The sequence below is a fragment of the Macrotis lagotis genome, chromosome 4, assembly GCF_037893015.1.
Source record: "Macrotis lagotis isolate mMagLag1 chromosome 4, bilby.v1.9.chrom.fasta, whole genome shotgun sequence".
In the NCBI taxonomy this organism is placed as follows: Eukaryota; Metazoa; Chordata; class Mammalia; order Peramelemorphia; family Peramelidae; genus Macrotis; species Macrotis lagotis.
The window spans coordinates 14,632,817-14,659,435 of NC_133661.1; the positions used below are offsets into that span (position 1 = coordinate 14,632,817).

At 38.9% G+C, this 26,619-nt stretch overlaps 1 pseudogene; it reads left to right on the plus strand.

Annotated features, from left to right (window-relative positions):
- Nucleotides 1–7,915: 7,915 nt before the first annotated feature.
- Nucleotides 7,916–17,462, plus strand: LOC141522608 (normal mucosa of esophagus-specific gene 1 protein pseudogene; annotated as a pseudogene).
- The last annotated feature ends 9,157 nt before the right edge of the window (nucleotides 17,463–26,619 follow it).

Sequence of the window (26,619 nt, forward strand, 5' to 3'; positions counted from 1 at the left end):
GGTGAAATGGCTTGCTCAAGGTCACTCAGCAAGTAAGTGTCAAGTACTGAGGCTAGATTCGAACTCCTGTCCTCCTGACTCCAACGCCAGTGCTCTATCCACTGCATCCCACACATAAGTATATATATATATATATATATATATATGTGTGTGTGTGTGTGTGTGTGTGTGTGTATGTGTGTGTGTGTACATAGATACATATACATATGTGTATATATGTATATATATACATATATATATGGAGAGAGACAGACAGACAGACAGACAGAGACAGAGACAGAGACAAGAGACAAAGACAGAGGAGAGAGAAGTCCATTCTGGTTCTACTTCCAAAAATATATTAAGGTTTTTTTGGTTTGTTTGGTTTTGATGCTTTTTGGGGTTTTTTTGCTTTTGCTTTTTGCAGTTAGAAATATTCCTCAAAGTATGGGGGAAAAGGTAAGGATGGAACTGATCCCTCCTCTCCCAACAAATTAATCTGAATCCTAGCTGAGAGCATTGATAGAGTAAACTCCCAAAATGTAAGAGAAGGAACCTTAGTGGTCATTTCTAAATATAGTCTTAGAATGCAATGTGTCTGAAAGAAGTAAAGTCCCATTGCTGGTTCTTGAGTTTGTGATCCACTTAGAATCTCAGGATTTTCTTTTCTCCTGGACTGACAATTAGCCAGGCCTTCATCAATTTTTTTTTAAATGCATGTAGCAATTTGGATGTATCTTTTTTAAGCTTCATCCTATTGATATTGGTTCAGGCTGTATTTTGGAGTTTCTATTTTAATAATTTAATGGATCTCAGTCGGTTGATACTCCCTTCACTGGTACTGACGGTAAACTATCCATGCCTTCCTATGATGCACAATAGAAGATGAACTTCGTTGGAACCTGTCATTTGGTGTTTTAATATTTAGGGGCATAATATCAATGCTGCTCTCCATGGGTTATCCATTGAATTCTGCTCTCAATACATGATCACAGCATTCCCCTCTCTCAGTCTATGTTTATCTGTATACATATCAGTTTGCTGAATGTAAGTTGAAGGAGGGCAGGGAATGGTTCATTTTTGTCTTTATAGCAAATCACCTGATTATCAAATTCTTGTGGAAGTGAATGGATGATGTCTTTTCTGTCACTTAGGTTCATAGACTCATTGATTTAGAACCAGAATGAACTTTAGAAACATGAAATCCAACCCCTTCATTTTGCAGATGAGGAAACTAAGACACAGGGGACTTGCCCAAGGTCACACAGATAATAAAGGGTAAATCTGGAAATCAAATCCAGACCCTCTAATACAAATCCAACTGTCTTTCTTTCCAATAAACCACGCTACCTCCAGTTCTTATATCTCACACTTAGCCATAATTTTCAAGGTTAGAAGTAAATCTCCTCAGATTTGTTATCCAAAAATCTGATACATATATCAGCTGGATGCAGGTGAAAATCATGGATTAGAACTCACACTCAGAGCACCATGGCACACTCCTCAAGACATTCCTAATTAAGAGTCTTTCCAACCATGACATCATATGATCATGGCCAGTGAAACACTGCTATACTACCTGGAGAGTAAGAGGAGGAGGACTGACTCAGAAAGGCAAATGAAGTCTGGTGATGTCTCTTTCTGAAGAATTGGTAGGAATGTAATAAAAGCATCTCAGTAGAATGTGTCCTTATTTGCAAGAAAAGATGGGAAATCTGCCCTATGTGTAGACTTGTCCAAGAACTCTAAGAGGAGTTATTCTGCCTTGTTTCCTTTTATATGTACTCAAAATAGACAAAGAAATTATTTCATTTTTTAATTTATTTATTCATTTATTTCATCTTCTTGGGTTCCTTGTGGTTTCTTCCATTCCCTCCTTGCCAGAATCATATGCTCCCCCAAAAGAGTAAAAATTTAAAAATTAAGTTTTGGAAGGTTTATTTTTAATATTTTTTTTTCAAATCTCTGCTCTGTCTAAACTTTCTTTTTTTTTGTTGTTGTTTTTTTTTTTTTGCAAGGCAAATGGGGTTAAGTGGCTTGCCCAAGGCCACATAGCTAGGTCATTATTACTTGTCTGTGAGACGGGATTTGAACTCAGGTACTCCTGACTCCAGGGCCGGTGCTCTACCCACTGTGCAACCTAGCCGCCCCCTAGCTAAACTTTCAAACATGATTCTTATCAGTTTGTTTCCCTTAAAGGAAGAACTATGTTATAAAGTACCTGTTCATGAGAAGGCATTTTACAAATAATAAACAAATTACTTTTAAAGTAATGATGGGGGCGGCTGGGTGGCGTAGTGGATAAAGCACCGGCCCTGGAGTCAGGAGTACCTGGGTTCAAATCCGGTCTCAGAAACTTAATAATTACCTAGCTGTTTCCTTGGGCAAGCCACTTAACCCCATTGCCCTGCAAAAACCTAAAAAAAACCCCATCCTACAGGTGAAAGTGCCTGCAGTGGCCATCTGCTTGATGAGAAAGAATCCTGCCTGCACCCTAGGAACACCCAACAACTTCACCAGGTGCTTGCAGACCTTCCGGGAGACCTATTTGTAGATAGGAGTATCTCATTCCTCTCTAGATTGACTTCCAGGATCTTTCTACCACCCCATTCCCAACCCAACTTTTGCTTCTCATCATCTTTAATATTTTATCTTCCCCCATTAGAGTGGAGGCTGCTTGAGGACAGGGGTTGTCTTTCTTTCTTCTTATATTTGTCCTTAGCATAGTGCTTGATACGAAGCCTTTAAAACTTAATAAAAACCCATTTGTTTTGAGGAAATTCTTTCTTTTAAATCTATCCTGTGCTTTTTCTTGTTCAGTCATTACAATCTTGTTCAACTCTTCATGATTCCATTTGATGTTTGTCATTTTCTTCTCTATCTTATTTTGCAGATGAGGAAACTGAGGCAAACAGGGTCAAATGACTTGCCCAAGGTCACAGCTAGGAAGGATTTGAGGTGAGATTTTAACTCTGGAAGAAGAGTCTTCCTGACTTAACTGGACATTCCATCCACTGTGCCACCTGGCTGCCCTATATCCTGGGAAGGAGCAGCTATTATTCTCCCCATTTTATAATGAGGAATTGAGACAAACTGGGTGAAGTGACTTGGAAAGAGTCACGCAGCTAGTAAGTGTCCAAGGGCAGATTCGAGTTCAGGGAGAGGGTAGTTACTCCAGCCTTCCCCAGAACAAAAATTCTTTCTAAGACTTGTCATACCAATAGTCATCCAAGTTTTCACTAAAGACCTTAGAATGAGCGAGTACCCTCAGCCACCTCATCGGGCAAGCCACTCCCTTTGGGATGGCCTTCACTATTAGCAAGGTTTTCCCCCCTAATATAAAGAACGAATTTGCTTCTTTGTCATTTAAACCATCATTCATGATTCTGTTCTCTGGGGTCAAGCAGAATAAATGGCAAAGCCTCTGGATACAGATTGCACTGGAGGACAATAGCTTAAGAAAGAAGCCCAAAGTAGAAGGAATCTGTCCTTACAGTAAGTGCTGAACTAGAGATATATTCACTTGAAAGCTAGGACAGTCAGGACCTAATGAGGATTTATGGGAGGAGGGAGGGAGGGAAAAGGAAGGCAGAAAAGAAGGAAGGAAAAAAGAAGGGTGATAGAGGAAGAGATGAAGGAAGGAAGGGAAAGAAGAGGAAAGGGATGAAAAAACATTTGCTGAAAACTTGCAATGGGCCGAACATTGTGCTAAGCACAGGAAGACAGAAAAGTCAACCTGTCTCTGCTCTCAGGAGCTTCCCTTCTTATGGGGAAGACAACACCTAAGGGAGGTGTCAACAGCAAGTCAGAGAAGTGTCCTGGTCCTTAGGAGGCAGTGGCAAAAACAGGTATTGCTGTTTCTTTCATTTTAATTCCAGAATGAATTGAGAATTGAGCCAGAGCAGTTGAATAGGTGATGAATTTGGAGTCAGAGGACCCCATAAGAGGGACTTTTCTGTCGTCCCTGTGCTTAGCACAATGCTTGACCCATTGCAAGTTTTCAATAGATGAATTTTTCATCCCTTTCCTTTTCCTCTTTCCCTTCCTTCCTTTCTCTCTTCTTCCATCACCCTTCATTTTTCTTCCTTCTTTTCTGCCTTCCTTTTCCCTCCCTCCCTCTTCCCATAAATCCTCATTAGGTCCTGACTGTCCTAACTTTCAAGTGAATAATATCTCTAGTTCCTCACTTACTAGATTCCTTCTGTCTTGGGCTTCCTTCCTAAGCTACCTTTTGTCCTGCAAGGCAATCTCTGCCAGGGGCTTTGCCGTTTTCTACTTGATCCCAGAGAACAGAATTAGGAATGATGGTTTAAAGTAGCAAAGAAGCAAATTCAGGTCCAATTAGATCCCCTCTTCTCCTCCCTTCCCCAGCAATTTTGAGCAAGTAATAATGCCTCTTAGCTGCCTCATTTTCCTCATCTGTTAAAAAAAAAAAGAGTGAACTCCATGACCAGTAAGGTCCCCTTCCATGCCAGGCTATATCCAATGGAAAGCATAGGGATTAGAGGGGGTTCCCATCTGCACCCCTGAAGAGAGGGAGCACTTTGATGACTGTAGTTTGAATGCTACAGTTTCCCTATGTGGTCACTAGATTACTAGATCCTCCTCCTGTCCATCATCCATAACTGAATGAACACTGGCTCTGTTGGCAAAAGATCTGGATTCTGATCTCAGCTTAACCATTCACCACCTTAGTTGTTGCTATTCACCACATTCATTGACAGGTCATTGAACCCCTTGAATCTGAATTTTCTCCTCCACAAAAGAAAAGGGAGGGACCCAATGAGTTGCCAGGTTTCTTAAAATCTAAAACCAATCTATGATTCCTCCATCATTATTCACCCCTGCTCCTTAAGCCACCCTTGAGAAAGATTTGAAAAGGAGGGACCTGCTCAGCTTTTCCTTCTGCTATGGCGCAAGCCTCCCTTTGTGACAGTCCCATCCATGCCTGGCAAGAGGGAGGGAGCTGGAGGTTGAAAAAGGAGTGCTTTTTCTCCTGAGAGATGAACATTTCCTATGACCACCTATTCCATATTCAAGAATTAGGGGCTGGTTCTGTTTAAGGAGGGCAAAAGAGAAAGAAGTAATCTATGCTAAACAGGAACTCTTCAATAAGCCCCCATTAGCAATGCCGGCTGGCTTACAAAACTATCATTAAGCATTAGTGGAGCACTTTGTCTTTACAAAGTAGTTTATAATTAATTTTATTAGTTATTCTTTCCAAAGACCCTCTGAGCTCAGCTGCTATTGTTAGCTCTGTGGTATAGATGAGAAAATTATGGTAGAGAACTAAGGCTACCCAGCTAGCCTAGGGCCACACAGCAAGCCAAGGGGAAGGGGGAACCCACGAAGCCCCCTCCCGCTCAAATCCATCTCTCCACTTTCCCAGTCTGTTTATCTTGAAAAGGACAGAAAAGGAAGGAGCAGACCTATGTCAATTCAATCTCACTGAAAACCCATCTATTGACTAATCTGAGCCAGGCACAGTGCTGGAGACTAGGGATATAGAAAATGGAAAAAGTCCCTGCCCTCAAACAACTTATATTCTACCTGGAAGGACCAACATAGAAGAGAATCAGCAAATATAAGGTATTAATTACATGAGATAATGCACTGGGTTTTTTTTTAAGGGGGAAGGGGTGGGCACAAAGCGGGGCTATGTGGTTGTCTCTGACACATACTAGCTTGGAGACTTCAGGCGGGTCACTTCATCTCTAAGACTTAGCTATAGGGAAAGAAGGTGCTGACCATTCTTGGTAAAGGGAGTTCCCCCACTTGGGTGTTTTCCATTGCTAGTGAAATCTCAAGTCTGTTCCTTGTTCTTCTCTATTACTTGTCCTCCTCCAAAGTGGTCTGGAATTTTTATGTGGTGTGAAGAGGATCCTGGGTTCTCAGAGGCTTTGCTAGCATGAGCTAGAACACCTAAGGCTGAAATGCTTGGCACATTGCCCTCCTAACTCAGAGGCAGTCACCAGGGGATGGTTCATTTGTCTGCTGATTTATTATTTATTTGCTTGCCAATTCACCCATTTGTTTTTTGTGTTTGTTCATTCATTTATTTCCTTGTTTGGGATTTCAACATTCACAAGGAGTGCCTATTGGATAAGACCTATAGGAGAGGTGATGGGGGGTGTTAAAAAGGGACTCACACTAACTCTCCATCTAGAGCTGGGAAAGGACCTCTGAGACCCATCGACTTCAATTCCAGCATTGGAGTGAAGAGGAAACTGAGCCTTGGAGAGGTTAATTGTCTTCCCCAAGGTTATACATGTACTAAAGAACGAAGACAGGATTTGAACCCCACCCTTCAATTTCCATTGAGTTGTTTTTCAGTCACATCTGACTGTAACCCCATTTGGGATTTTCTTGGCAAAGATATTAGAGTGGTTAGCCATTTCCTTCTCCAGATCATTTTATGGATGAGGAAACTGAGGCAAACAGGCTGCAGACACTTCCCTAGGATCCCATAGCTAGGAAGTGCTTGAGGCCAGATTTGAACTCTGGAAGATGAGTCTTTCTGGGTCCAGGTCTAGGATTCTCTTCACTGTGCCACCTAGCTGCCCTGAAGTGAACAGTAGTTTTACTGGTAAAAAAAATAAGTCTACCACCACCAATAACAAGAGGTTGCATATATATAAAATATGGAATGATATTTGTGCCCACTCAGTAGGCTACTATGATGTTCAAATGAGAAAAACTATATATAGTTTGGTTTTTCCCTGAATTTTCTTATTTCACTTCAGTCCATACCAATCATCCCATGTTTCTCTGAAATTTCCCAAATTGTTCATTTCTCAGGGTGTAAGTATTCACATATCATAATTGTTCAGTCATTCCACATAAATTCATGTTTACATTTATTCCAATTATTTCCTAATATAGAAAGCACCTGTGCTTCATATTTTGGTGTATATGGGTTCTTTACTTTTCACTGAACATTTCAAGAACAGTGTCTTTACTCCAAAAAGTAGCAATAGTTAAGTGAATTTTCTCACTTATTTCTTAAAATGCTTTCAAGGCCATTTATATTGCCACTCAATTTATCAATATGAGTATTTTCCTAAAGCCCCATGAAAATTGTCTATTTCTCTCATCTATTTTGTCATCCTTGCCAATATTCCTGGTGGGCAGTGAAGTGTCAGAGTGAGATCTATTTGCATCTCTCTCTCTCTCTCTCTCTCTCTCTCTCTCTCTCTCTCTCTCTCTCTCTCTTAGCTTTTTACAAGGCAATGAGATTAAGTGACTTGCCCAAGGCCACACAGCTAGGTAATTATTAAGTGTCTGAGGCCAGATTTGAACTCAGATCCTCCTGACTCCATGGCCGGTTCTCTATCCACTGCCACCTAGCAGCCCCATGCATTTCTCTTTTTAATAAGGATGTGGACCAAGTTTTCTTCTATTTCCAATGAGAGTTTGTCATCCTCCTTTTGAAAACTTTGTTTATATTCTTGGATTGTTTATCTTCTGGGTGATGTCTTTAATGTTTCCATTTGCTTTGTATGTATGTATCTTTAGCATTAGAATTTTATTAGAGTTACTTGATGCAATGATTTATTCCCTCTTAACTTCTCTTTTTTTCTTTTTGTAAGTCAATGGGGTTAAGTGACTTGCTCAAGGTCACACAGCTAGGTCATTATTAAGTGTCTGAGCCCGAATTTAAACTCAGGTCTTCCTGACTCCAGGGCGGGTGCTCTATCCATTGTGCCACCCAGCTGCCCTCTTTTAACTTTTCTGATTGTGGTACAGTGGAGAGAGAGAGAGAGAGAGAGAGAGAGACAGAGAGACAGAGAGACAGACAGACAGACAGACAGAGAGAGAGAGAGAGAGAGAGAGAGAGAGTCATAGAGACAGAGACAGAGAAAGACAGAGGAGACAGAAAAACAGAGACAGAGACAGAGAGACACAGAGAGATGACCTTGGCAGTCCTGCAACTGGCATGTATGTGGTAAGTAACTACTTCTCAGTTGTCTTGGCAACTCTCTAAGAATTCAAGTTGTAGAAAAGTTTGCTTTTTTGGACATTTTCTCCTTTGAGAATCCCCTCCGCAATGAAATCACAGGTGTACTCTCTATTCGCTAAACATGTCTTAACAGCAGTGAGTTTTGCATAATAACTCCTCAGAACTGTCTATTTTATCCTTTGTGACTACTTTTATCCTTTTATTGAGTAAAAACTCTTCTTCTAACTATGTTGAGAAAGGTACTTTTCATTTTCCTCTAATTTTTAATCATGGGACCTTTTATATTTTAGGTTATGAATTCAGGATTAGGGTGGGATGTAGTTTAATTTCCTGGTCTAAAATTTGGGAGGCCACACTACTTTCCAGTTTTCTCAACGATTCTTTCGGAATAAATAGTCCTTCCCCAAGTGGTTCATTTCATTGATTTTATCTAAGTCAAGGTTATTAGAAGGCTCTTGTTTGACTTTCTTACATCTGTGAACTGGGAGCTCTGGAAGCAGCTGCTGCCGGGGCAGATTCAATGGCTTCCAAGTCTCGGTAGTGGATTGCTGGGACAGGGTCTTTGCTACTACAGCCTATACTGGACTGTGGTCCTCTCTGACCGTGGTACGACAGACCCTTTCTGCTGACCTTGTCAATTGTCTTGGACTAGAAAAAGTCTTTCACTCCATCTTTTTGTGAGTTCTGCTGTTCTATAATTTGCTTAGATCCATTATTTAAAGGTGTTGGAGGTGTTTTGGAGAGAGTTCAGCTGAGTCCCTGACTTTACTCTGCTGTTTTATTATTATTAGGACCAATTTTCCCTAATTGTATGTCAATAAATCTGACAATATGAGTGAAATGGATGAATATTTACCAAAAATATAAATTGCTCAGATCAATAGAAGAGGAAATATAACATTTAAGTAATTATTTTAGAAAAATAAATGAAATAAGTCAAAAATCAGATCCCTAAGAGGGGATAAAGAGCTTCAGGACCAAATAGATTCACAAATGAATTCTATTAAATATTTAAAGAATTTGGAAAAATAGGTAATGAAAGAGTCCTTCCTACCAAGTTTCTTTCTATGACACAAATAAGGTTTTGATACCTAAACCAGTAAAAGCAAAAACAGAGAAAAATAATCATAGACTTATTTTACTAATGAATCTTTAGGGGAAAAGTTTTAAGTAAAATACTAGCAATAAGATAATAGCAATATATTAAAAAAAACCATGCACTATGATCAAGTTGGATTTATTCAAGAAATGGAGGTCTGGGTTCAACATTAAGGAAAACTATAAGCACAATTGACCATATCAATAACAAAACAATAGAAATCATATGTTATCTCAATGGATGTAGAAAAATCTATGCACATGTATATATTTATGTATGATGTATGTCTAGGTGTCAGTGGAGTTGAGGATCCTAAGTGTAAGTTAGGTCTCCCTAAGTGACCTTAAGTAGGACCCTTCTCTTTCTGAACCTCAGTTTCCTCATCTGTAAAACAAGTTCTAGCCCAGCATTATTAACAATATATTAACTGAGTACTCTCATGGAAATGTGTTTTTCTTAACTATGCATATTTGACATAAAGTTTTCTTCTTTTAGAAGGAAAAGAATAAATTCTTGATAATTGAAAAAATATTTTAAAAAATATACTGTGTTTGAGAACAAAGAAAATTGAACAGAAACCACATGCCATAAAACATAAGGTTTTAGGAGCATTGAAGGACCAAGGCATTGGATATCAAAAACCCAAGAAAGAAGATGGAATTTTTGTTTTTATGAAGCCATATCTGACTTTTTTTTCATGACTGCATTTGGGGTTTTCATTGCAGAGCTACTAGAGTAGTCTTTTATTTCCTTCTCCAGTTCATTTTACAGATGAGTAAACTGAGGCAAAAAGGGATAAGTTGTACAAGATTACACAATTAGTAAGTGTATGAGACTGAATTTGATCTCAGGTCTTTCTGACAGCAGGTCCAGTTCTATCTAGCTTCACTCAAATGGAATTCAAGGACATTTGATGATTGCATGATCTTGGGTCAATTATCTACCCATTCGTAGTCCAGTCCCACAGAAGGAGATATTTCTAATAAGTAGAATTACTCCAAAGGGAAATGGGCTGCTATGGGCAGTCATGTATCCACCCTAAAAAGTAACCTCTGCAGATTTGTTAAGACCAGCAGATAGGGTTTTTGATCATGATAAGGTTGGGTTGGAAGCCTTTGAGGTCCTTTCTGCTTAGCGATTCTATGATTTTTCTCTGGGGAACATGTGTGTGTACACATGCACAAATACACACGTGCACAGACACACAAAGCATGGGTTGTATAAAGAACAAGAGCTCAGGAAGACCAGAGTCCAGGGACATATCATATGGATCCCTTGTGAAGGAAAGCTACTCTCTCCTCATCCTTGAGATACGCCCATTATTCTGGATCTGGGCCTCCCTTGAATATAGCCTGCCATTCTGGCTAAGTGTGTGGTATTTTGGGGATGTGGGCAAATCTCCACAGGAAACTGGATGAAGCCAATGAGTATATTTTTACCTCCAAAGACGACCAGTCTGACATTAACTTGCTCTACCATTTAAACCTTCCCAGTTGAGACTCACGGAACTCTGGTCAGCTCTAACATTCTGAGCACTGAAATCAGAACCCATGAGTCTTTCTGACTGCTAGACTTTCTAATTAGTATAAGAATGGAGGTATAACCTTAGATAAGACCCTGCTCTTTTCCAGGCTGAAACATCAAAAAATTAGGGAGATGGTAAGAGCATTTCAAAAACCCTTCTAAATCCAAGATTCTTGATCTCTTTGGAGACCTCAGTTTCCTCATCTATAAAATCAGAGGGAATAATCAAGTATTTCTTTTTGAAGTTTCTTCCATTTCATTGATTCTGCAATCATAACTTTTATAGGAAAAAGTTTAAAAAAAACTTATTGGCATCCTTGGGATCCTTCTTATTGGAAAAAATAATTTAGAAATTTTTCTTTCACTGAATTTGATGTAGTTTTTTTTAAAGTTCCTAGGATCTAGGGGCAGCTAGGTGGCATAGTGGATAAAGCACCAGCCCTGAAGTCAGGAGTACCTGAGTTCAAATCCGGCTTCAGACACTTAATAATTACCTAGCTGTGTGGCCTTGGGCAAGTCACTTAACCCCATTGCCTAGCAAAAACTAAAAAAAACTAAAAAAAAAATAAAGTTCCTAAGATCTAGAGTTGGAAAGGACTTTGGAGACTTCTGTCCATTCATTCATTTTAATGTGAGAAAATTAAGGTGATTAAATGACTTACCTATGGTCAGAAAGAATAGTTAAATGCACCTCTCCTTTGATCATACCACCTTGAAAAAACCAAAATCTTACAGATCCCTAGAAGTATCTAGGGTCATCATCAGAGACAGAGTGGAAACTCACATGACCCAATTTGAGAGCCAGGCTCTTTCTACAATTAATGCTTTTGTTTACACCATTTCCCAACACTACCCTTTCTCAATAGACTGTATTTTTCTTACTCAGAAAAGTAATTATGTAAAACTAAGTAATATAATGTCTGCATCCTACAGTCTATACAGTATTCCATATCAGTAGTTCCCACCTCTCTTTTGAGAGTCATGAGATATGTTTCCAATAGATCTTCTGGAATGAATATTGGTTAATACATTAAATATGAATTATGTATAGCAAGATAATAAAGACAAGCATGATGGGAAAGAAGAGATGTCCCACCTTTCCAGGGGAGACCACAGGTGTTGCATATCATAATGTTTTCATATTTTTTATGTTCCATTGTCTTTATATTTTTATAGTTCCATTGTCTTTAAATATTATTATTTGTTATACTTTTTTATGTTCTAGTAAAACTATCTCAACAGATGGACTAAATCAGGTTGAGAATAATTGAGAGACCTCAAACACTGAGGAGTCAATGATTTAGTGGGCTATCTATCCCAGGCAGGTAAAGATTTCCCCAGCAGATGAAATGGATGAGAACTATATGTTCCAGTTAGTGATTATGAAGGCAACTGAATCTGGTGTTGTGGAGTGTTTAGAGCTTGGTTGGGCTTTGAAGATGCCAAGGCCTTCCACTACATCCCAAGCCATCACTAGTCATCTTGACTTGGTCTGGCCACTGAACTCTAATGACTCTGGAAGAGAAAGTGAGACAGGCAATTTTGCACAATTGCCTCACTTAAATCAAATTTACTCATAATTATTGTTCATCTGTCTCTGAAAAGGCAGCATTTAACTCAATCAAGAGCAGAGTGCAAGTGAAGCTTAAAAAGATGTAGGATTCTTGACTAAGAAGGCAGATGAAATTCTGTTTTCCATTGATAGTAACAATCCAAAGAGATTTTAGAATGCCTTGAAGAGTTTTTATGGGTATCGCAAAAACTCATTGCTGGTACAAATACATTGGTTAGTGAAAAGGACATGATCCTGGGGAGATGGGCTGAACACTTCTATGACGTTCTTAAAAGATCATCATCAATCAATGCTGAAATCAATGATCATTTTGACCTCAGGTCGAAGTCAATCCCTCTCTAGCTGAACTTTCCACTGAAAAAGTGGTCTTGAATGTCATAAGCTCCTTTCCAGTGTCAAAGTGCCTGGTGCTGATTCTATTCCAGCTGAGGTTTACAAAGCAGGGGTCCACTGCTCATTCAAAAGTTAACTGAAATTTTCCAGATTACATGGCAAGAAGAGGTTATCCCTCAAGAGTTCAAGGATGCCTCCATCATCCATCTCAAGAAAGGTAAAGGAAATAGATTGTCCTATGACAATCCCAGGGGGTAGGCTGGGGGTACTCTCTCTTAGAAATTGCTAGGAAAAAATCCTTGCCAGAGTTCTTCTCAATAGACTCATCCTTCCCTGGAAGATAATCATCTTCCTTTGAGGTCAAGTGGCTACAAAAAGGGCTAAGAAACAGTCAATATAGTGTTCGCTGTCCATCATCTTGAGAAGAAATATCTAGGAACAGAACAGAAAGCTGTACAAAAAATTTAACAATCTGACCATGGTCTTTGAAACTGTCAGACTTGAGAGTTTATGAAAAATTATATCAAATTTTGGTAGCCCGGAGAAGTTCGTCAACATTCTACATGATTACATGCTTGTCTGGGTTCTGAATAATGAATGATGCTTTTGCACTTTTCTCGTCTCCAATGGAGAGAGAAAAGGGCATATGCTTATTCCCAAAGGCTACAAGCAAAAGCTAATATAAAGGGAGAGGTGGTGTATGACTTTTTTGTTTGCAGATGATTGTGCCCTCAATGCAGCCTCGGAGGCTGAGATACAACAGAATCTGAATTGAATCTCTACTACTTGTGTGAATTTTGGTCTAATAATTATCACAAGAAAACACTGGTGCTCCATCAGCCAGCACCACATCATCCATACATGGAACTATCTGTTACAGCAAAATGACAAATACTGACTTCTGTGGAAAAAGTCCATTTACCTTGGCAGTATTCTTTTCTTTTTTTTTTTCTTTTTTAGTTTTTGCAAGGCAATGGGGTTAAGGGACTTGCCCAAGGCCACACAGCTAGGTAATTATTAAGTGTTTGAGGCCGGATTTGAACTCAGATCCTCCTGACTCCAGGGTCAGTGCTCTCTCCACTGTGCCACCTAGCTGCCCCTACCTTAGCAGTATTCTTTCCAGGGATATACACATAAATGATGAGATTAATGCACCAATTGCCAGACCTTGCTTAGTGTTTGGGAAGCTCCAAAGGAAAGGATGGGAGAGAAAAGTTATTAGATCAAACTGAAAGTCTATGGAATCTTTGCTATATGCCCTGTGAAACCTGGACACTTTACCCAGTACCATGCCAAGAAACTGAGTCACTCTCATTTGAACTGTTTTGAGAAAATAGTGAAGATCACCTGGCAAGACAAGGTACCAAAGACTTCCTGTCTTGAAATAAACTGCCAAGCATTCAAATACTACAAAGAGCACAACTCTATTGGGTTAGTCATATTAAAATGTAAAACTTACATTTGACTAAACTCCTATATTATGGAAAACTCACACAAGGAAAGTGCTCACACAAGAGGTCAAAAGAAGCCACGTAAGGACAATCTCAAAGTCTCTTGGAAGTATTTTGGAATCTATTGTGAGACATAGGAGACACTGGCAATGGACTGCCCAGTCTGGTGTGCCTGCATCAAAGAAGATATAGTCCTCTATGAGCAAAGCAGAATTGCAGTAGCTCAAAAGAAACAGGAGATGTGTAAATTTAGAGACATCTCCTCTCCAAATGCTCATGTGAGCTCTCTGGGTCCAACCTGTGGTAAAAGTCTTCCCAGCTCTTTTTGGTCTGATCAGCCAAGTTGGACACACTGTGCTGTGACCCTGACATGGTGATGTCATTTTGGTCTTTTTTGAGAAGAAATGACTATGAATGTGCTTGGCAGATAGAACTACAACACAAAGATGAAATGAGTCCTACTTCCAAGATCATGATAGCAAGGAAAATGCCACAAACACTCTCATTCATTGTGCAATTGTCTGTGTGTGTGTGTGTGTGTGTGTGTGTGTGTATACATGAGTTTGGGTTTGAATAGGTATTGTATATAGTATATGGTAAAATAAATGCAAGGTAATTTTTGAGGGAGGCTATCAAACATAAGGAAGGGTTTCATGTAGAGGATGGTCCTTGAACAGAGTTTTGAAGTACACAAGATACTGCTAGGTAGTGGGATCTTGTATTTATAATTATTGCTATCCGAATATTTATTGTTCTCTCTTGGTTCTACCTTTTTATTTGACTTCACATCAGTCCATACAAGGCTTCTCCAAACATTCATTCTCTTTGCTTTATATAATCCCATAATATTCTATTTGGTCCATATTGGTGCATTCTCTAGGGATGCTCCCAATAGTTTGCTAACAATATAAATGTTGTCCTTTATTTTCATTTGACTTGAGCTTCAGAATGCCCTCCTAAAGAATTGAGCTTTGGGAAAGGAGAGAGGGTCCCCTTATCCTAAAGTTTGCTAAAGCATCCTGAAATCACCCTGGTTACCTGTGGCTTAGTGAATGGTATGGGAGAGTAGTTCCAACATCATCAAGGATTCTTGTCTTTACCTCTGCTCCACAGATCAAGAACCTGTGACACTGTAGAGGAACAGCCTAGCTAACGAAGCACTCTTTATGCATCTCTAAGAAATGGGAATGGATTGAGAATTTCAGGAGCTAACTAGCCCTTTTAGTAATTTATTACTGGGTGACATGGAATCACACTGTGCCTCAGTTTACTCAGCTTTCACTGTTTTCTTCATAGCATTTTTAAAGTCTTGAAGTTCTACAGAAATGGGGTTGCTACTTGTCATCATTCACTTAAGCTAGTAAGATTGGCTATCTCTTGATCACCTAGCCTTGGGGGCTCCCACAACATGGCTCCTTGATAAGGCCATAGCTCTAGAGTTGGAACCATTTAGTCCAACCTTCTCATTTTCTCCAGTTTGCTGTGGACATAGAGTCATTTCCAACTCTACACAACCCCACTTGGAGTTTTCTTTGCAGTGGTTGGCCATTTCCTTCCCCAGTTCATTTTATAGATGAGGAAACTGAGGCAAACAGGGTGAAGTGACTTGCCCAGGGTCTTACAGTAGTTAAGTGTCTGATTTGAACTCAGGCCAGGCTTGAACTCAGTAAAATCTTCCTGACTCCAGGCCTAGTTCTCCAGGCATTATGATGCCACCTAGCGGCTCATGAGGTACTTTAGGTTCAGAGAGCTGAAGCATCTCATCCAAGATGGTAACCAGAAAATTCAGCTGCCCTCACTGCAAGCCCACAGCACTTTCTCTGCCCCATTCTTCCTCTATAGATTTCATTCATTCAACAATTTAGTTGGATGCTTAGGAACTAGCTTGTGGAACGTTTCCTAGCTGCTCTTCAGGAGCTCCAAGAAGAGAAGTCATGGACATCAAAGGTCAACTTGGGTGGATGCTTCCAAGAAGACAATCTGTCCTTGTCTAGCCTAGTGCTCTGCTCTCCAGCCTAGGAGAGACCCAGGTCTATCATGGTGATAACCTTTCCCTCTGTGCCTCCTCCCGCTCCAACCTTCTCCCTTTTCTTTATTTCCCATTTCACTTCTGAAGAATAGGACTTCTTTCATTCTTTGCAATCAGATCTGTGAGGCTTCAAGCAGTGCCTACCCCATGGTAGGTGTTTCATATTTTAGGATTCCTTCCCCCCCCCTTCCCATTTGAATATGTAACCCACCTCCTGCCCAGATCATTGCATTTGTGGCCTTTGAGCATAATCATAGCACCCACTATTTCCCAAATGAACCCAGGTTGTCTCTAACACCAATCTTGTGCTGTCCCCCAGATTAATTCACATTATTCTTCCTCTGGATGGCGCACAGCAGTCTTAATCTGGTTAAAGATGACCTGAGTTCAAATTCTGACTCTGCACTTGTTCCCTATGTGACCTTGGGCAAGTCACTTCTCTTGGTAGTCTTGGCTACCTACTCTGCATAACTAAAAGACTGCATCAATAGTGTCAAAGGACCCTTTTGGTCTTATTCTCCATGATGCCAATATCTTCTTCCTTCTCAATCTTACCTCCTCTATGTCATTCAAGCCCAGTGATCACTGAAGCATAGACTTAAAGCTGAAAAGGTATTTAGAGGAGGCCTAAACTAACCTCCTCATTTTAAAGATAAAGAAACTAAGGACCAAACAGGTCAACTGACTTGTCCAGGGTCATCAAACTGGTAAACATCTCTATAGAAATTTGAATTCTGATCTTTTTGACTTAGTCTAGTGCTTTATCCAATACACTTCTATGTCTCTTCCGCCTATCAATACCTAATATATATAATACATGGATGCTGGTTTGGCACTCATAATATTAAGTATTTTTATGTGTCTGTTTCTTGGTTCCCCAATTTGATTGTAATTTTCTTGAATAAAGGAGATAGACCTGTCCCTCTCTTCCGAATCTCCTCTGTAATCCTTTGTGTTCTCTCTCATCCCCTCCCATCTGTTAGTAGCCTCATGGTTTCTAGAATGCTTAATAAATACTCCCTAATTTATCAGCCATGATCAGATCACTCCATCTCTCCAAACTTCCATTTCCTCAAGTGTAAAAGGAAAGAATTGAACAAGAGGACCTCTGCAGTCCCTTCCAGTTCAGGATGCTTTGATCAAATGATTACTTTTTTCTTATTAATTTTTTTTATTAAAGAATTAATTTCTGCTACAATTCTTCCCTTTAGAAGACTCACTCCAGTTCATCCTCTTTGACCACTAACTCAAAAGTTGCAGTCGTGAACCTCTTACAACTCATGATGAAAAAGAAAGAACTTATTCCTTTGATTGCATTTGTGAGTTTTGCTGGAATTGGAGCAATCCACATGCCCATATATTCCCTTTTCAAAACTGATGTGATTGTTAACAGAAAGACAAATCCAGAACCATGGGAAAATGGGGATCCTTCCCAGTCTCAAAAGCTTATCACTATTAACCAAAAGTGGGAACTTGTTGAAGAGTTGCAGACTATCAAACAGTTGACCAAATGAAGTCTCTCCTTCTAAAGCAACTCTGTAAATCTAGTGGAAACATTTCTGTAAAACTAGACTACTAAAACCAGTGTATGGAGGTGCTTCTGCTACATTTTTAGGTTCTCCTTACATTTTGGGGCTCTGAATAAGAAATTTCATTTTGCTTTCAAGATGACAAGCCTAGCAACCTCCACATAGTCCAAAAATAAAATTCTCATATTTTCTGTCTTGTAAAATATCATGTAGCACATTAAAGTATTCGAGAGGATTTTTTTATACATTTGTATTTATATATTTTGGAGCAAATTATGATGTTTTGTAAGATAAGCTGTCTACTATAACCAAATGATATGTGTTCATTTTCCCCAAAGATTAAATAAGTATTTATTTCACCATTGTTAGTTAGAAATGTATATGCAGGGGCAGCTAGGTGGCACAGTGGATAGAGCACCAGCCCTGGAGTCAGGAGGACCTGAGTTCAAATCCAGCCTCAGACACTTAATAATGACCTAGCTGTGTGGCCTTGGGCAAGTCCCTTAACCCCATTGCCTTGCAAAAAAAAAAAACTAAAAAAATGTATATGCTGCTTTACAATTTGAATCTTTGTATCTGAAATACATTTCAAGTCTTAAAAGAACTAAATAACTTTCACATACATCATTTCAATTGAAATGTGAAAATTCAGTTTAATAAAGCTGTTATTCAGATTTGTTATTTTGGAAATCAACATACTGCCAAAGTTATTGTGAGTTTGATTCCAGAACATGGCAATAAAGCAAATATCTCAAAAAAATTTCTTTAAGCAAAGCTTAATGACTACCTGTTAAGGAGTCAGTAGAATGGGTCCTATTTCTTTGAACTCTGATCATAGAATCTAGGATTCTTTTTATGTGGGAGCTTTAATACATGAAAGATAAAGACTAATCCAACTCCTCTTTCTTAATCTAGTTGGAAGGTCATTGTTTTTTAACCCATTAGGAACTTGTACTCTTGATTAAACTGACACTTCTCCCTTCTTTATTGATATGTGTGGTTTTCCTACACCAGCTGATTCAATTAGTCCAGGCTCATTCTTCCCATTCTCCAGTAAATCCATCAGATTTGAACTAAAAGGAGAGCCCATGCTAGAAGACTCTTTGTTTTCTTAAGCCCCACTAGGATAACTGGAGTCCAATGGGAGAAGGCCTCCCTCTTTCCCCTTTCTACCTTCCAAGCATAGAAAACAAATTGGAAGAAAGAAAAAAAGACACCGGTCACACATATTCACCACCTCTCATCAATGATTTAAATATAAACACTTAACAGGGGAAAAAGCCCCAAAGAAGGAAAGCATTGATTAGTGAACCTTACACATCCTGCCCTGAGATCAAAGGGGCTGACATTCAGGGATCAAAGAGGGGGAAGTGCCCATGGAACTCCATTTTGGAGAAGGTTTCCTTGTGATGTGGTGTGGCATAACCGGAACCACTCTACTCAGCAGCTGCAAAGAGAAAGAAAGGAAAACAGTCCCGAAAATTATTAATTAGGCAAGCATGATGCTCACTACATCTTTCTTGAAAAGGCATCATTTCCATAAAGGGTGCCAATTTTTAAAAGGAGTTTAGGCTGAATGCTGATATCCAAGGCAATATCCAAGGAGAGATCACCAGGGCACAATATTGTAGATCACAGCTGGCCACACACAGTCCCATCCAGACTGGTCATCTCTGATAAATGTGAGGCATTTCAGCACCTCAAGGTCCTAGCTACCTCAACTGCAAAACTGACTGCAATATAATATATGATTTGTCAACAAACATTAAGGCTCTCCTATGGACCAGGCAAGAAAGCTAAAAATGTGGTCCTGGTGAATGAGGTAGGTAACAGGTAAAGGATTAGTTGGATATAAGTAGGTACAGAATAGGTAGAGGATAAAGTTAGAGGAGGGCATTAGACGTAAGGTTGGATGGATAACCAAGGGATCATCTTCATCAGTATGACTATGTGGGACAGAGTTGAGTAGGAGGAGGAATATGGATTTGTCTTCAGAAATTTGTAAGACTCTTCCAATGGATCCAATCTTATGCCAAAAACAAAAGTTAATGCCAACTTTCTACTTATTTTGTTGCCTGGAAAGGAGTCATGCAATCCAAGTCTACAAAAAAATTGAAAATTATTATCTCACAGAGGGTATGAGCGGGCTACAACCTGGAAACTAGGAGGAGCTCTGTGAAAAAATAGGTGGCAGAAGTGGCATCGGAAAATACATGATGGGAAGAAATGTCTACATGGAAAAATAAAGGGATGACATTTGGATATGGAATTCTGGAATTCTCACTAGGTCAAGAGACAGTGAGGAAGGAGGGTCTTCAGCATATTTGAGGAAATATTCACTGGTATGCTTGGAGGAAGAGTGAACAAGACTTCTACAAGATCAGCTGAGTGGCTTTAATCTGAATCACTGGAAGGAATGGCCACTTAAATGAGAAAGAGAGACAGAGACACCAGAGACAGAGAGAGAAAAAAAGAAGAGAGATAGAGAATAGAGAAAGTGACAAAGTCAGAGACAGAGAATTTATTAAGTGTTTATTATTTGCCAGGTGCTTAGTCTTTGGTAATATAGTGCCATAAGCTGGCGCACCAGTACTGATAGTTTTTTTTGTTTATTTGTTTCTTTTGTCACATAATCTCATTCTATGAGCATATATTTTGATATTTGTCTTATACTTGATATGAAGATAAAATGAGAGAACAAAAGAAAAAATGAACCTATAGTAAGGAACAAGCTAGTTTGAGAAAACTGAAATACATTTCAAGTCCTAATTCAACAAATACTGTTCAATAGCCAACTGTGGCCCCATGGAAAGATCACTGAATTTGGAATGAGACTGGGGGGGGGGGGGGGGGCGGGTCAAATTCCAGTTCAACTATGTCATTAGTCTGTATAACTTTGGACAGATCACTTTGAGTTCAGAATAGCCAGATTGGCTGAGACTCAGCAATCATTCTGTCCAGCCCTTGTCTGAATGGATTCCCTTCTCAGCCTCTTCAACAAACAGATATTCAGCCTTTCCTTGAAAACCTCCATTCAAAGAGAGCCCACTGTCCTCTTGAAGTAAACTGGTATGTCTTCTGACAGCTATAATTGAAAATATTTTCCTAATATCAGATCTCTTTGGAACTTCCATCTTACTAAATTCCATTAGCTAACAGCTAATTTCATTAGCTATTCCACTCATTCTCAAGGACAGCATGAGAGGCATCAAATGCCTCTCTGCTGATAACCTCTTCCTCATCTAATAAACATCACTATATTGGAAAAATGAAAGAAGGGAGGAAGGAAGGAAGGAAGGAAGGGAGGGAGGGAGGGAGGAAGGAAGGAAGGAAGGAAGGAAGGAAGGGAGGGAGGGAGGGAGGAAGGAAGGAAGGAAGAAAGGAAGGAAGGAAGGAAGGAAGGAAGGAAGGAAGGAAGGAAGGAAGGAAGGAAGGAAGGAAAGAAAGGGAAATTGGGTTAGTTTGTGCATTTAATAAGTACCTATCGATCATCTGATTGATTGATGGACAAGAGGCTCTTTCTGGCTAACTTTGTTCATTGTAACTTCATCACCTAACATAGGACCTAGCAGATAGGTTCAGTCACTTAACAAATTCTTTTCATTTCATTTATTCATTCAATGGACTATGCATGGAAGTGAGAGAGAGTTCTCTATAAGCCTAAATGCTCCAGTGGAGATTAAGATCAATTCAATCAATGCAATAGGGGAAAAAAAAGAGATTTAGAGATGCCAGAAATCAATATGAAATGGGAAACAGTTGTTCTAATTGGCTAAGCATGGGACAGTTTCAAGGAAAGTAATATGAAATCATGTGGGAAAGATTGTGATGGGTCTTAAATATTTTTTTGTTAAAAATAAATTAAAATCTTTATAAAGTTTGAAGCTCAGCAATGTCATTTAGAAACATAGATAAACACAAGACTTTGATACTTCAAGAATCTATGATTGGGTTATTTTTTTTACCAATGCAGATTGCAACTTCCTTATGACTGTAATAAATGGTCTTTGAGATTTCCTATGACCAAAAATTTTGGGAATCTGTGAACAATCTGGCAATGAACCTATCTAAATTTAGCCTATTTTCAAATGGTAAGTTACTCAAAACATTTTCAGCTTGTTAGGAAGTACCAGGGCTTGTCTTCTCTTGGCACAATCTTTGAGAAACCCAAGAGACACCTCCATGTCATACCAAGGTTCTAAAGTAGGACTTCATGATGGTGAATAAGGTTTATACGCTCTCAATCATTTAATTTCGTAAACATGTATTAATGCTCCTACTATGTATCTTGGGGATACAAAAAAAAGAAAACAGTCATGGCTCTCAAGTTGACTTTGGAAAATAAAAGTAATAGTTATATTTTTTAAAGTAGTAAATGTGTCTATCTTAGAAAAGGGTTATAAAACAAGTCACAAGAGGACCAGTGTTGCCTCTAAACCATATTTTTTGGGTAGCTTTTATATTTGGTTTCATATTTAGTCAACCTTTAACTACCCATTAAGTGTTAGCTTTAGCAAGAGGCACCTAATGGTCACTGTTCATGAATTTCAAAGCTCAAGATCCAAGTCTAGGCCTAAAGCCATAATCTAAATCAATATGTCCATTGTTACTGGAAAAGTCGTGTTATCCAATTTTCTCTCTGTTCTACTCTCCATCCTATTAACTTTCTCAAATGAAAAAGCTCTTTGAGATCAGTACTTCCTCAAAAATATTGTCTTCTCCATTAGAAGGTAAGCCCCTTGAGGGTAGGGCTATCTTTGTTTTTGAATCTCCAGTGATTAACACAAGTGTTAAAATGCTTTTTCATCTATTCATTCTTTTAACAATTCATTGATAAAATTAATAAATTCATTCATCTCATCAAACTTATCCCTGAAAAAAATTCACTGAACATTATATTTGAGTCATCATCCAGCCTTTGTTTGAGGAGGAATCCTTTATCTCCCAATTAGTCCATTCCACTTTGGGACAGTTTGAAATGTTAGGAAATTTTCCCTTAAGTTAAGGTTGAATTTGTGTCTCTGTAACTCCTACCAGTTCTTCCTAGTTCTATCTTCTAGGGCCCAGAAGAATTAGTCTGAACCTCTTTGAAGGACAGTCCTTCATGAGGATAGTTGTCCTGTTCACTCTTCCCATTCCTACACCATGGTGCCTATAGCTGCCTAGCCTGATCTGTCCCTCTTTTGAATTAGCTCTCTTGCTTGAAATTCCATTGTATTGATTAGTTTTGTACATATTCTCTCCTCTGATAGAGTAGTTTTTTTTAGTATTAACTTTTGTAGCCTTAGAAAAGGTGAGTGCTTCATAAATGTTTTTTGAATTATTTTGAATTTTTCACTGTACCAAATAACCATTCTGGGAAAATAAGTTGGAAAAATACTGTGAGGGCTTCATATTAAGCAACGAAGGTTAACTCCACATGTTTCTCTTCCATAATTCTTCAGCTTCCTTCATCTGTCCCAATTTAGAGACCTTTGACTACCCTTTTTGTCCTCTTCCTGATTCTACCCCTCCTTTGCTGATGTCATTCCTAAAATATGGTGGTCTCCAGAAAGGTTGTTATTGCTTGACTAGGACAGACAGGAGAACCATTAGCACCCCAATTTTGGCACTATATGAATGTGTTTAGTTCAGTGAAAATGAACTGAATGGAATCAGGAGAGGGGTGTGTTCTCCTTCTGTCTTGAAATTTTATATCTGGTTCTTGCTCTCTTTATAATCATTGCTGAAGTCTCTTTGAAGATTGGGTATTAGCTTCAATTTTATTGTAAACCTCTGACCTTTAAAACCATTAAATAAAGGAGGTTCCTGTTTTCAACTTTTCAAAATGTATTTTGGATATACTGAACAGTTTAAAAATATACTTTCAACTCAGGGGCTGTCATACCAACTATGGGGCTGATAGAGATCAGGTTTAATCTTGAGGTCAGTAACTCACTTTATATGTATTTCTTTTGCTCTTTGGTCTCTTTTAGAATTTCATTTGGGAATTTCAGACCTCGGCTCAGATTTAACTCCACATCTGCATGTGAAAGGTTCCCATTTCCCATTCAAGGGCTCACTCCAGATAGCAATGCATAAGAGATAGGATCAAAGGGTCACAGATTTATCTCTGGATAAGTGACCTTAGAGGTCATCTAGTCCAACCTCTTTATTTTAGGCTAGACCCAGGGAGATTTTGACTTGACCAAGAACACCCAAGTACTGAGGAACTGAGCCAGGAGGATTTCAACCAAGATTCTCAGATTCCAAATGTAGTGTTCTTTCCATTTATTTCACCCCAAATACAGGATAAAAAACATTCAAGTTTAAAATCATCTTACAAACCATCATGGATCTGACATTTAAACTCTCTGTGCCTGTTTCCTCATCTATAAAAAGAGGAAGATGATACCCCCCCCTGCCCACCTCACAGGATATAATGTATGTAAAGAGCTTTGCAAAGCTTAGAAAAAAATCTTTATTAACATCGATGCCTCCCTTTATTAGAAGGCAAATTGGCTGGGGCGGCTAGGTGGTGTAGTGGATAAATCACTGGCCCTGGAGTCAGGAGTACCTGGGTTCAAATCTGGTCTCAGACAATAATTACCTAGCTGTGTGGCCATGGGCAAGCCACTTAACCCCATTTGCCTTGCAAAAATCTAAGAAAAAAGGCAAATTGGTTGAGGGCAGGGATGTTTTGGATTTTGTGTTCATATCATAGCACTTAGATAAGGGGGCTGGCACATCACCCCCTTCACCCCTTTCCAATGACTCCTCATTTGGTGTAGAGAACTCTAGGTAAGGAGATTCCCTTATGCAAATCTGCAACCCATAACCTTAGAGATTTGTCTGGAAGAACTGGGGGAAACTTGATTTATCCAGTTATACCAGTATATGTCAGAGATAGATTTTGAACCCCAGATTTTCATGACTTCAAGGTCTGCTTTCTATCAACTATCTCTTAGGCAGCTAGGTATAGTGGATAGAGCATGAATCCTGGAGAAACTGAATTCAAATTCTGACTCAGACACTATATAGCTGTTTGACCTTGGGCACCTTGCACCCAGGGCAGTCTCTAGTTGGGTCCTGATTCATATCTGATCATTGAATTCAGATAACTTCAGAGGAGAAAGCGAAGCTGGGGTCTTAGTACAGCCCCTCCTCACTCAAATTCAATTCACTTACATGTCATGGCATCATCTCCCTGATTTCATGGTCTTCCAGAACAAAGAACCATCATCATCATCATCATCATCATCATCATCATCATCATCATCATCATCATCATCATCATCACCACCACCACACTATCTCTCTTCTTGTACATGAGTTGAATTGAATCCATTTTGCTTCAGGTTTGCCTCCCTAATAGTATTTCCATTAATGTGAGCTTATCTTCAGTAAGAGATATTTTATATTCCCATTAAGGCAGACCCAACCAATACCAGAAAGGGAAGTCATCCACCAGAATTTATTTTTAAGCATGAAAGAAGTATCTGTTCTAGTTATGATTACATGTTTTCCTTTGTCACTTTAAGACAATTAGAAATTAATTGTTGATCTGGCACCCACAACATACCGCTACTACATGGAACTACATTGAAGAGAAATGAGTCATTTGCATAGTCATGGAAACAAAAATAACAATTTAGCAAAGGGGGGGTCTTTAAGAATGATGAGGAAATTAGTTGAGAAATACATTAATAATAGCTGGCTGTAAATATTTCATTGGGGCCAGAAGGCTGCTGAGGATTTGCTGAATAATACACAGAACCATGTTCATTTTAATACCAAACAGCTCCAAATTATGAGGAAGGCAGATTTCTGTAACACATGAAGGAGTTTCAAGTTACACCATTATGGGGGGGAAAATCCCCTGGTAAATGCATCTGTTTATCATTGACTTGAGGGATATTTGTGCGGCTGGTTTCAGCTTTGTGAAGAGTCTTTAGGTGGTCCTGTCAAAGCATTCCATATCTTTGGGAAACTTGAAATCTCTCTGGAAGACTTTTGCAAACATCTTATTTAACTCGATCCCAGCAATCCCTTTCTTGAATTGCTTTCCAGTTATTTCAGGAATGAGTTAGGCATTGGATTTTCTAAGATAATAAATGAGATAAACTTCAATTAAGATTATTTGCAAAAATAAAATCAAATTACAAGGCTCTTTCCCTCTAATTATTTTCCCATCATGAAAAGACAATTTGGAGAAATGCAGACCACTCTTGACCTAACTTTGTCATTTCCTTTTTAACCAAGTTTTACAAGAAGTTGCTTAACACATTTTTTCCCCAAAATGAATTCTTCACAATTGTTTGAATTGTCTCATGACAAATTGTGACAGAATTCAAACTGTCTCCTCACAAATGGGTCATAATCAGTTTTTAAAGTGACCTTGAAAAGAGTTATTTGCTTAAGTAAATGGAGATCAAGAACAATTGGCTCCCTGGAGCAAACAAATCTCCCCCCAAGTCGGGAAAGTTTTACCCCCTGCCTCTACCCTTTAGACGCTCAAGTCCTGGAATAACTCAGATGCTACTTCCATAAGGGAAGGGGAGGAGAAAAAGTAATGACAAAGCATTTACTATGAGCCAGGAGCTAAGGAGAGTGCTTTACAAATATCTCATTGGATCTTCATAACTTTCCTAGGGAAGTGTTATTATTACCCTCAGTTTACACTTTAAGAAACCGAGGCAAAACGATTATGTTTGATTTCAGATTCAGACTGCGTTTTCCTGACCCAGCTCAGGGCTTTGTCCATGACTCTATAGCTGCCTATCCTAATCTCTCCCTCCTTGTGAGTTTGATCTCTTTCTGGAAATTCCATTGTATTTATTTAATTTCATACATATTCTCTCCTTTAGGTAGAGTGGAAATTTATTGAGGCCAGGAATTTTTTGGTGCTAATTTTTGTAACCTTAGAAAAGGTAGATGCTTAATAAATGTTTGTTAAATTGTTTTGAATCTCTCATTGTCCCAAATAGCCATTCTGAGAAAATAAGCTGGGAAAACACTGTGAAGGTTTCCTATTAAATAGAACAACCAGAATAGATTTCTAAGGACAGATGATGAAGTATAATTTCCTTCTTGGGAATAGGGAGATGATTCTCAGGGCTATGGGTCCAGAATTTTACTTACATTCTCAAATGAATTCCATCTG